The sequence below is a fragment of the Rhipicephalus microplus genome, chromosome 9 (assembly GCF_043290135.1).
Source record: "Rhipicephalus microplus isolate Deutch F79 chromosome 9, USDA_Rmic, whole genome shotgun sequence".
Lineage (NCBI taxonomy): Eukaryota > Metazoa > Arthropoda > Arachnida > Ixodida > Ixodidae > Rhipicephalus > Rhipicephalus microplus.
In genome coordinates this window covers 40,292,730-40,303,916 of record NC_134708.1, presented here as the reverse complement: position 1 = coordinate 40,303,916, position 11,187 = coordinate 40,292,730, and positions in this window count along the sequence as shown.

Genomic DNA, 11,187 nt, shown 5'->3' with positions numbered 1-11,187 from the left:
AACCGGAGCCGCTCGAGTTCCATCTCGTGCTGCCGCTGCCGTTCCCTTTCCTCTCTTTCTTCTTTCAGCTGTCGCTCCTTTGCCTCTCTCTCTTCTCTCGCCCTCTCAGCGGCCAGCTTTTCTCTCTCCAACTCCAACTTCAACTGCTGCTCTCTTTCTTCTTTCAGCTGTCGCTCCTTTGCCTCTCTTTCTTCTTTCGCCCTTTCAGCTGCCAGCTTTTCTCTCTCCAACTCCAACTTCAATTGTTGCCCTCTTTCTTCCTTCGCCCTTTCAGCGGCCAGCCTTTCTCTCTCCAACTCAGCTGCCTTTTCTTCCTTGGCCCTCTCAGCTGCCAACCTCTCTCTCTCTACCGCCTCTTTCTCCTTCTGGCTTACCCATTTCCGTAGTTCGGCGCCAGAAAGTCCCATCTTCTCACCAAGAGTAACTAACTTTTCGAGATCCATAGTGTCTCGCAAATAAAACCTTGCCACGTGCAAAAAGTATCTGCCTAAATCAGTCTATCGGAACACTCTACTGCACTCGTTAACTAGAACACTGAGCAACACACAAAATCTTTCCGATAGCACTATCAACAACTCGAGGCTCTTTCTCACTACTTTGGACACACTGTGCACCAAAAGGTCCTGTCGCGGACGCCAGATTAATTGTCGCACAGGTCCCGTTAATTAGGGAGGCGATCGCCGGGCTAATTCCAAGGGTCGAAGCATCGGCCCCCCGAACCGCACCACGAAAGCGTGGACAATTTAGAAGTGGTCCTTTTTGGCGCGCCAGCGGACGCCGGCTGTGACCCAAAGAACAAGTCAGAGCCGAGAGTTGATAAACAAACAAAATTATATTCTCAATAATGGCAGACCGAAAACAATACACTAAAATGCACACTCCACAATAGTTGCATACAATATGTCACCAATCAAACCAATCAAACAACGTACTACACAGTACAATCAGCCACACTCAAAACAACGGACACAGACAATACACACTACAATGCAGTCGCATGCATTTAACATCTAAGACACTTAAAGACTAAAGAGATAGAAAACCTATTCAGTCCAAAGTCCTTGGAACAAAAGTCTGAATGATACTCTTCCGAGAATCACTCACTCAAAGTCTAGCGTTGTTGTCGTTCCGCTGCCCCGAAGTTTCTCTTCCAGGAAACCTCACGTCTTCAATAGGCCACTCTCCAAGCTTCAAACTTTTTCGCCCGAACACGTCGGCTTCACACACGCAGCAGCGGTAAACACACTCTCTTGCCTGTAGCTCGAGCCTTCACCCCTCAGGTGGAAATCCTCTTCATCTCCTGCTTCGTCCCTACGGACAAAACCTTCGCCGACTACACGGCGGAATCCCTACGCACTCTGGCGCAATCTTCCGTCTTCTCCTGATCTCTCATCTCGGCTGCTCGGTTAAATACCTTGCGCGCGACATTCCAGACCTGCTGGGTTAAATACCTTGCGCGCGACATTCCAGACGGTTCTCGTCATTTCGTCGGCGCGATACGCAGCGAAGGCTGGGAAGAGGGCGAGACGGTTGGAATGCCCTCGGCAGCCGATGACTCAACTCGGTATGACCACGCCCTTTCGTTCTAGAACTTTCGCGGGCTATCTCGGCCGCCGATGTGGGGTGAGGAGGTTCGTCGGCGAAGCCACGCTTCCAAGGGGAGAGCGCGCGCCCGGGGAGCCTTGGATGTTTGTGTTCTTTTTTTTTTCTTTTGACCTCCCGGCGTCTCTTCCGCGCGTTACCGCAAGAATTTGGCGGCGCGCCCATTTTTAGCGCTCGTTCTGTGACAGCTGCTTCAAGTGGTCTTCTTGCTTGTGCTACTCAGATGATATAATTGTGCTTTCCCCGACGTTTGCGAGTCATCTTGAGCAACTGTCTAGTATTTTGCAAGTATTCCGCAATGCTGGTCTTCAGCTGAACTTCTACAAATGCCGTTTCGGTCATCGCGAAATAGATGTACTTAATCATCTCGTTAACGCCTCTGGGGTTCAGCCAGATCCGGACAAAACTCTCGCAGTGACTCAATTTCCCGTACACTCTTCTGCTGAAGGTGTCCGGACCTTCTTTGGTTTGTGCTTCTATTTCCGCCGCATCATCCGGCAGTTTGCCCATAATGCGTGGCCTCTCACCGAGTTTCTGAAAAAGAAGTCCCCTTTACTTGGAATTCACCTCAAAGTGGTGCATTTTCGTTGCTTATTGCTGCCCTCACGACTGCGCCAATATTAGCGCACTTCGATCAGACCACACCCACAGAAGTTCGCACTGGCGCGAGTGGCCACGAAATTGGTGCCGTTTTAGCTCAGCGTCAGCATGGACGTAACTGCTTCATCGTCTACGCCAGACGACTTTTGTCCCCTGCCGACAAGAACTATTCCATCACCGAAAGAGGTTGTCTTGCTCTTGTTTGGGCTGTCGCTAAATTCCACCCGTACCTGTTCGGCCACAGTTTTATTGTTGTAACTGAGCATCATGCACTCTGCTGGCTTTCGTCGCTCAAGGATCCCACGGGCCGTCTCGGTCGTTGGTCTCTCTACCTCCAAGAATACACCTTCCCTGTAGTGTATAAACCTGGTTACCTCCATCAGGACGCCGACGGCCTGTATCGGTATCCAGTGGATCCGCCAGACGTCACACAGAGAGCTATACTGAGGCTTGCGCCTTATCAATATTAGACTTTCTTGATATCGCTTCTGAGCAACGCCGCGACCCAGATTTACTTCTTATCATTGAAAGCTTGAGTTCCACTACTCCACCCACTTCTCTGAATTTGTATTTCCTTCACGAAGGTGTTCTCTTCCGCCACAACATGCGCCCTATTGGTCCTGACCGCCTTCTCGTCGTGCCTTCCCATTTGCGTGTAAATGTTCTCCGACAGCTTCACGATGAACCTGCTGCCGCCGATCACTGGCGGGTCACCCGCACTTTTGATCACGTCCGGCGCCTTTTTTTTGTGGTCACGCCTATATCGCTCTGTGCAAAAGTATGTCTCCAGCTGTGACCTTTGTCAACGTCGAAAACGACCAACAGCGCTTACAGCTGGCCCCCTTCACCTTATTAAAATCCCTGCTGAACCATTCTACCGCTCAGGGCTCGACCTTCTCGGGCCGTTTCCCACTTCTGCATCCGGGAACAAATGGGTTGCCGTGGCGACCGACTACGCGACACCTTACGAAATCACCCGCACTCTCCCAACCAGCTGCGCCACTGATGTTGCCCACTTCTACTGCATGACATCATTTTGCATCACGGTGCTCCTCGACAGCTCGTTAGCGCCGCCGCAGTGGTCTAGTGGCTAAGGTGCTCAGCTGCTGACCCGCAGGTCGCGGGATCGCATCCCGGCTGCGGCGGCTGCATTTCCGATGGAGGCGGAAATGTTGTCGGCCCGTGTGCGCAGATTTGGGTGCACTATAAAGAACCCTAGGTGGTCAAAACTTCCGGAGCACTCCACTACGGTGTCTCTCATAATCATATGGTAGTTTTGGGACGTTAAACCCCACATTACAATCGACAGGTCGTTACGGACTAAGGCCGATACTTTCTCTCTTGCGTCGTCCAAAATATCTTACGTTCCTGTTCCGTGAACCAGAAATTCACAACGGCATGCCATCCACAAACTAATGGCTTACAGAGCGCCGGAATCGCAGTATCACCGACATGTTGTCGTATGTTTCTCCAGACCACCGCGACTGGGACGCAACGTTACCCTACGTCACCTTCGCTTACAACTCCTCCAGACATGACACCCCGTTCTACCTTCTTTATGGGCGTGAACTCTCTCTGCCTCTTGATACACTCCTTTCAGCTGGTTCAAGTTCCCCTGTAACATGCGTCCACGATGCCATAAAACGAGCCGACGCAGCACGACAGACCGCCCGAGAATGGCTCATACTTTCTCAAGCTTGTCGGAAAGATTGGTACAATCGCCACCACCGTGAAGTTTCGTATACACTCAGTACTCTTGTTGACCCCATGTCACCACTCAGAAAAGCTCTTATTTCGCTATGACGGACCCTAGAATGTACTGCGCAAGGTCACTGGCCTCGCCTACGAGATACAGCGAGTCATCGATGCAGCGCAGTCAACTCCGCCACCATATACTGTTGTGCACATCGTAAGGCTGAAAACATTATGTGTCACCCCTCACTCCACTTTTCTGACAAGCGCCGGATCGGCGCTTTTACGCCGCGGGGTAGTGCCCCAAGGCAGTAGTGGGATTGGGGCAGAAAGCGGTAGAGGGTCTCTGCCAGGAAGAAAAGACTACGAAGTGGATAGAGACTGGTCCCAGCCAGCCAGTGTGCCAGCCATTGTCATCGCGTGTAAACATCGTAAATATCCGTAAATATACGTTTCCTCGTAAGATTATGATGAACTTCTTCTGTCTCTAAAGAAAATTTCAGGGAGTCGGAATGACCAGTAGATGTTCAACTCAACTTCATGTCTTTAGATCTTCATTAGAGTATGTGTTAACGTACAGAGAAACGAAATGCTAGTGTGAGCTCTATACCGAAGACCGTTCAGTTATGTCACGTCACATGGTTGGCTGAGACCGAGCGGTCGGCACATCCGCTCCGGCAAACATCCGTTTGATCACATGCTGGTGTATTTTGGAATCCATTCTGGCCAACATTTACCTGACACAAAGTGTTAATGCGGGCCTGTTGGTACACACTGAACATCAGATTACCAAGAGAGCTGTCGTCTTATTTGTTTGTTAGTTTTTTCCCGAAAGTATATATTCCACTGCGGCGACATAAATGCTCGTTGTCGGTCAGCGCTTAGTCCAGTCCTTTCCTTTTGTCCCGTTGTAGCGCTGTATATCCAATGTTAAGAACATTTACTTACTCGCACTAAGAACGCTTCCCAAGGTTAAAATATTGAAATAAATGACATATGCATCTACACTTTACTTACGTGACCATTCACCTGCTTATATTGCTTTTATTCATTAACCTTACATCAGATCCAATGTGATCACACAATTTTCTTTCCAATTACATCCCTTAAGTTAGCGCAATGCAACCCAACCTTCAGACTTCGATGCGGTTGGCAATAACTATTCGGGACTCCCTTAAAATTTCACTCATGTCAGTAAGTACAATGAAAGGTCATCGCTGAGCTCGTAGGCTAGGACTTCCAACCTCGGGTAATCATAGACACTAGACTCGAATTTATCACCAATACAAAGCTACATTGGTGATTTTAGTAAGGTCGTGTTGGTAAAACAGGAGCTATTCATAAATATGTCACTAACACATTCCTCCCATTCCTCTATCTTAGAAGTAATCGCATTCTGAAACTGACTCCATTAAGGTCACCTATGGAAGTTTAAAACGACGAATCGCATTAAGCATTGGGGACAAAAGCCTTAAAAAATTCCTAATACAAAGCCTAGTTTGCTTTCTCAGTTGGGTATGAAGGTAATCAAAAGTAGTTAGGGGTAGCTCAAATGCCTGTCTATTCCCACTAAATCATGATTAAATTCTTAGGTATCTCACATATCTGGGAAAGCAAGAAAGAAATCATGGTCTCACGGGAATCATGTAAGAGGACAGTTCTTCGTTCATGGCCTCATCCTGCGGCCCTGGTGGAACAGAATGCTTGATTTCGTTCTTGCTGCCTCGAGGTGGTGAGCTCAATCTCTCGTGTTGAGGTGGATGCAGCAGGATGGAAGACCTGTAAGCGTACATGACTTCCTCACCACCATCTCCTCAATTATAAAATAAACACGCACGAGCTACGACCATAAAGCTACGACCAACATACCTCTTCGCCTGTCTCATGTTCAATGTCAGTGCCCGTAAATGAACCCCAGATGGTTGAAATTCCTGAAGACGTCAACTGCTGCATCTCTTATAATCATACCGTAGTTTTAGGACGTAAAACCACAAGTATTCCTATTGATATCTACGTTCGTGGGCAACTCTATTTGAAGCAGACTATTGAAACCTGAGTGAAGTGTGTCAAGTGACCCGCAATACACTGCACTATTGTGACGTTATATTTCACATTGTCCCGCCCTAAAAAAAGGTTAAAAGCAAGTATATAGTAACACATGAATGCTTCATGTCATGCGAAATGCTCGCATAAGGCTAATCGCTTGGGTCAGCGATGATCATTGTTTTATGCTTTTTCATGACCTTGACATGGTGCAGCAGAACAACTATGTTAGAAGGGTCATCTAGAATACTGAATTGGACACATCAGAGCAAGAAAATTTATACTTATGAGCATATTGGGTGCTGTTCGAAATGATGCGCAGTATGTGTGGCCGTGAGCCACATACACAGTGGTATAACAATCTCTCTCTCTCTCTCTCTCTCTCTCTCTCTCTTGCGTTTGGAAGTTGTTTTCCTGCAAGTTCTTAAAAATTCTCAACTTTAACACATGTTTGAAAATTTATGCAGTTCGCTAATGGGTTCAATAATGAAAGCTTTTCTGTTTCAGGATGGACTTGATGCAGAATCGGGTATCATTGTGGCGGCATTAAGGCGAGCTATTCTTTTTTGGGCCCTTTCTGGTCACAGAAATGGTGATTTAGAATGATAGTTTAAGTATAACTGTTATAACGGTTTTCCTGTCAACCCACACTGGCCGGAAAGGGCCAGTCGGCCGATTGCAGACAGAGAATCTGGATGTCCGCTTCTTCGCGATGGCTGCTACAATGTGCTCACGGCTGTCTAAAGACCACATGCGTTGATCACATATGCCACAGAGCTATACCACAGTTATTTCTAAAGCTTCAGTGCTAAAGCGACGCCGGGAATATGAAGGGCACAGGGGGTGAAAACCCCGGTTCAATCTTGGCCATCTGTGGTTATGGTTATTCAGCCTCGACCTGTTACGGATATTCTTTAATATACTCCACGGAAGTGCGGCAGCCAGGGTCAGGTAGGAAGCCCCCGTTTCCAAGATCAGCAGCGCGACACGTCTCAAGCTAGGTAGCCGAAGTAGATTAAGATAAATGTGCTGTATCAGTATGCGCGCGTTATCATTTCTGCTTTTGTCTAGCATTTCTCCCCGAAAACGGTGGGCTTTTTATTCTATAAAAGGAATGAGAAATTGAAGAAGCATGTTGCTGTGTTGCCCTTAGGAATTATTTCACTAATTGTTGAACTTTTATGTACCGAAACCACAGAAAAGTCATTAGAGACGCCATTGGAATGTCGGATGGTACCATAACTTCCTACCTGCTGGGTATTAATTAGCATGCATCGAAATTTAAGCACGCGGGCCCCTGTTTTGCCTCAAAAGAAATCAACCACGGCTAAGATCCGTGGGCCTTGATTTTCGTTTTGGCCAGCACCGTAAGCGCTATATTAGAGCCGAAGGTGTGCGCAGAGATCGCCTTTAAAGTGTTGGGGCAAAGGTGCAGATAGCAGTGCCCCCTATCCTGGTTGGTTTAGTCAGAGCCGATGAAAAAGTAAAAAAATGAAGCGATTCCTTTCTTCCCACACTGGCTGGCTTCTGGTTCATGGTTTTAACAGAATATATAAAAGAAATAAACAGATCCTTTGGTTCAACATCGGGTCCCCCCCCCCCCCCAGCCTCCGTCAACATGAAAAAAAAACTTAGGTGGCCATAACCTTCTCCTTGAAACAATCGCCGGGCCACTCTGACTGCGTAACGGTATTGGGCAGACTTTGAGCCCCTATTCTTTGTGATCAGGAGGAAGAGCGCCCCTCCGCCTCCATCTGCGCTCGCCTATGACTGCAGGGGCCGTCTGCCCCGACGATAGCCAGTCTCCCCGTCGAATAGCTCGGACTTACTTGTCGAACACCTTTTTTTTTCAATTTGTGCTTTCATCTTACTTTGGCTTCTACCCCACTTGGTCATATAAACAGATGTAACAAGACACCCGCGTCTTGACGACAATACCTCTGCGAGGAGACGGGTGAAGGGGTCCCCGAGCGCTTTGTTTCATATCCCCCGCTCGTTGTGGGGCGCGCTTGGGAAGTGGCGAATTCGATGATGCTTTCGTCGTCGTCCGAAGCGTAGTACGGGGTGCCGATCGAGGGAGACGCGCGTCCCTTCGGCGACGAAGTACTACTGCGCCTCGCGTTCGCCCTGCGAAGTCTTTGATGTCCCGAAATGGCGCGGGCTATGTGCTGGAACCACGGGTCCTTCAGAGGCATGGTGGGTTTTCGCGGAGCTGCTTCGGTGGGGCTTACCGTCGACGGCCCGGCGTCGGCTGCTGGATTGGTGGCCGTGACCTGATCTTTCGCGGACAACGGCTCCATGGACACAGGAGCTCCTGTCAGTTATATATTACGTTATAAAGTGAGGTTAACCTAATCCGAATTCTTGAACCGTTGAGCGCAACACACACGAACATTACGAAACATAACTATACTCGATCAGAACCAAAGGAGTGCGTCAGTATTAGTATACGTCTATATTAGATGGTAAGGTTCGCATTCGCCATACTTGTGAGCTTCAAACATTCAGGATAAGCATTGCTTTGTAAAACATCGAACCTTCTTTCCGTAGAGAGGCGCTGTGAATTTGTGTACTTTCTCCGGAAGGCGGTCGTCCACCAGTCGGTGAAACGTCCCCGTCAGTTTTTTTAGGCGCACCCAGAAGTAGAGCTTCTGGCCCTGGACCACCAACAACGCCACTTACAGGAGGCGTTGACGACGTTGCCGCCGCTAAGGGTGAAGGTTCTTGTCTCGGCCAACTTCGTAGCTTCGGCGACGCGCTTCCAGACTTCACTGCCTTCGGCGAGCCCTGCCGAGGGGATGCGTATCCCGGCTGTGGCTCAAGTCTCTCCCGCAGACCAGTCGGTGAACCCCGGTGTTTTGGCGAGAGGTCACCACGGGCTTCAGGAGTTCCACTTTGGTGAAGTTTTTTCGGGATGACGCCAGGACTTGCTTGCGGGACCACAGCGCTTGTCATCAGTGAGGGCCGATGGCTTGGCAGGCCTGCTCGATTCGGTGAAGCCCGTCCGGACGCACTAGGTCCCGTCGCTGTGGTAGTCTTTCCTTGTACCAGCTTTTTTGCTGGTTTATGCGTCAGGTTTATCAATGACGCCCCACGCTTCGGTGAGCCGGTCTGTTTCGGTGACCTACGTCCGCTGGCAATGCGTGGTCGGTCCTGTCTTTCCAGTGGTTGGATTGCCGATGGCGTAGGTGAGCGCCGACTTTTTGGAGTTGCGCTGCCACCACTTCTTGTAGACGTCGGGGATACGTTGCCTTTCGGATGCGCTTTTATTCTAGTTGGGCTCTTACTACCGGATGACATCTTCTTAGGGTGCTTCGGAGAGCTAACGTCAGATCGCTGACCGTCGGCCATGTTGCAGTTTCTCCCTAAAGTGATGCTTCAAAGATAGAAATGTTGTTGTTGTTGTTCTCCTATCGTTAGTGGCGCATACCCACTGTGGGGGATTGGCCAAGAATCGAGTGGCTTTAAAATTTACTGTTCAGATTTAGAATGATGGAGGTATAACAGAAAGATTACCGATAGCCTATAGGCAAGTGTGGTGCTTAATGTAATGCATAAAAATATTTACCTAAACAAATTTATTCTTAGAATAGAGCATTAGTCTGATTTTATACGTATATAATTAGGTGAACATGTTAAGATAATGAAACTGGTTAATTAGTCAACCTATTAGTTTCATCAATATAGTCCCGGACGGCCGCGCATACTGTGCCATTACAGAAACCAGAAATGGAAGCTCCAAAAGACAAAATGACAGGCAGAAATAAGTCCACACCAATGCCACGCAAAGGTATTTCAAATAGGGTTTTTCGTAATGTGTTAAACCGCCTGCAGGTCAAAAAGAAATGGTCTATTGTTTCCGGTTCATCACAGAATGCACACAGTGGCGAAGGTGCCTAAGCAGACCTGTGTTTATAAAAATTTAGATTTGGTACCCGGCAACGCAGCCTTGTGATAGCTACTTCTTGTTTTCGAGTGCGGCAAAAGTCTCTTCGCCAGGGATATAATAAATGGCGATATTCTGTAGAGTTTGTTAGTGCTGAACCTTTAAAGACTTGCATAAGCGTACGTCTGCGGAATCGAGCAGCAGTCACATAAGCGGATGATGGACAGAGCGGTAGAATTGGTTCGCTGATTGACGACTTAGCTAAGGAATCTGCTATTTCATTGAGAAACAAACCTTTATGTCCAGGCACCCAAACTAATCGCACTTTTCTTAAATGCGCAGGTACTAATGCACGGAACGCCTTTGTTACGTGATTATCAGCACCAACAGAAAGTGCCGCACAAAGAGATAGGGAATCTGTTATTATGACAGCTGATGTAATTGCTGTATCTAACTTGCGTAAGGCGAGCACTACTGCCAGAAACTCAGCCACAAAAACGGGTATGAAATCGGGTAGTCGAAGGGAATAAATCCAATTTAAAATAGGGCTGAAAATACCAACCCCTGACTTTTCGTCGTATTGCGATGCGTCTGTAGCAATAATAACGTTCGTTGTAATACGGCGCAGGTGATCTTGGAGTAAACCATCCAAAATATTATGGGGAAGTAATTTGGCATTATTAGGAAAAATGTCGTCGAATGGAATTTCTACCGGGGCTGAATTATAACGACTCGGCATGATGTCGCATATACGTACGTTTAGAGGCTCCAGTAAATTTTGCACAAATGTAATTTGTGGCGTGTGAAATCGCGGCCATCTGGCAGCAAAAAATGATTCCGGGGTGGAAATAAAGGCTGTTTCTGAATGTCGTAATGGTGATTCATAAATTCTTAAGAATGTCTGAACAGTCAGAAGGCGAATTCGACAAGAAAGCGGAGGGAGCCTCGATTCGAGATATAACACATTGTTGGCGACTGTTTTGGGAAGGCCAAGGCATAAGCGTAAAGCTTCTCTTTCCAGAAGAATTAGAGGCCGCAACTTGTAAGCTGGAACTCCAGAGAAAAGCACACAACCAAATTCCAAAATGGCACGAACATACATGCGATATATCATTAATAATGTGTTTCTTCTCATACCTATGCGGTAGTTACTTAGCCTACGTAATATGCCAATGGCCCGCACACCTTTTCCGGCGATATATTCGATATGAGATCGCCAGTTGAGCGATGTGTGATAAATTACTCCAAGGTATTTAACAGATTCCACCTGTGGTATATCCTCATGATGGTAAGACAGAGAGATGTTCACAGGGTATTGCAGCGGGAAAACAAGGAGGGCACATTTACTTGGATTAAGTAAAAAG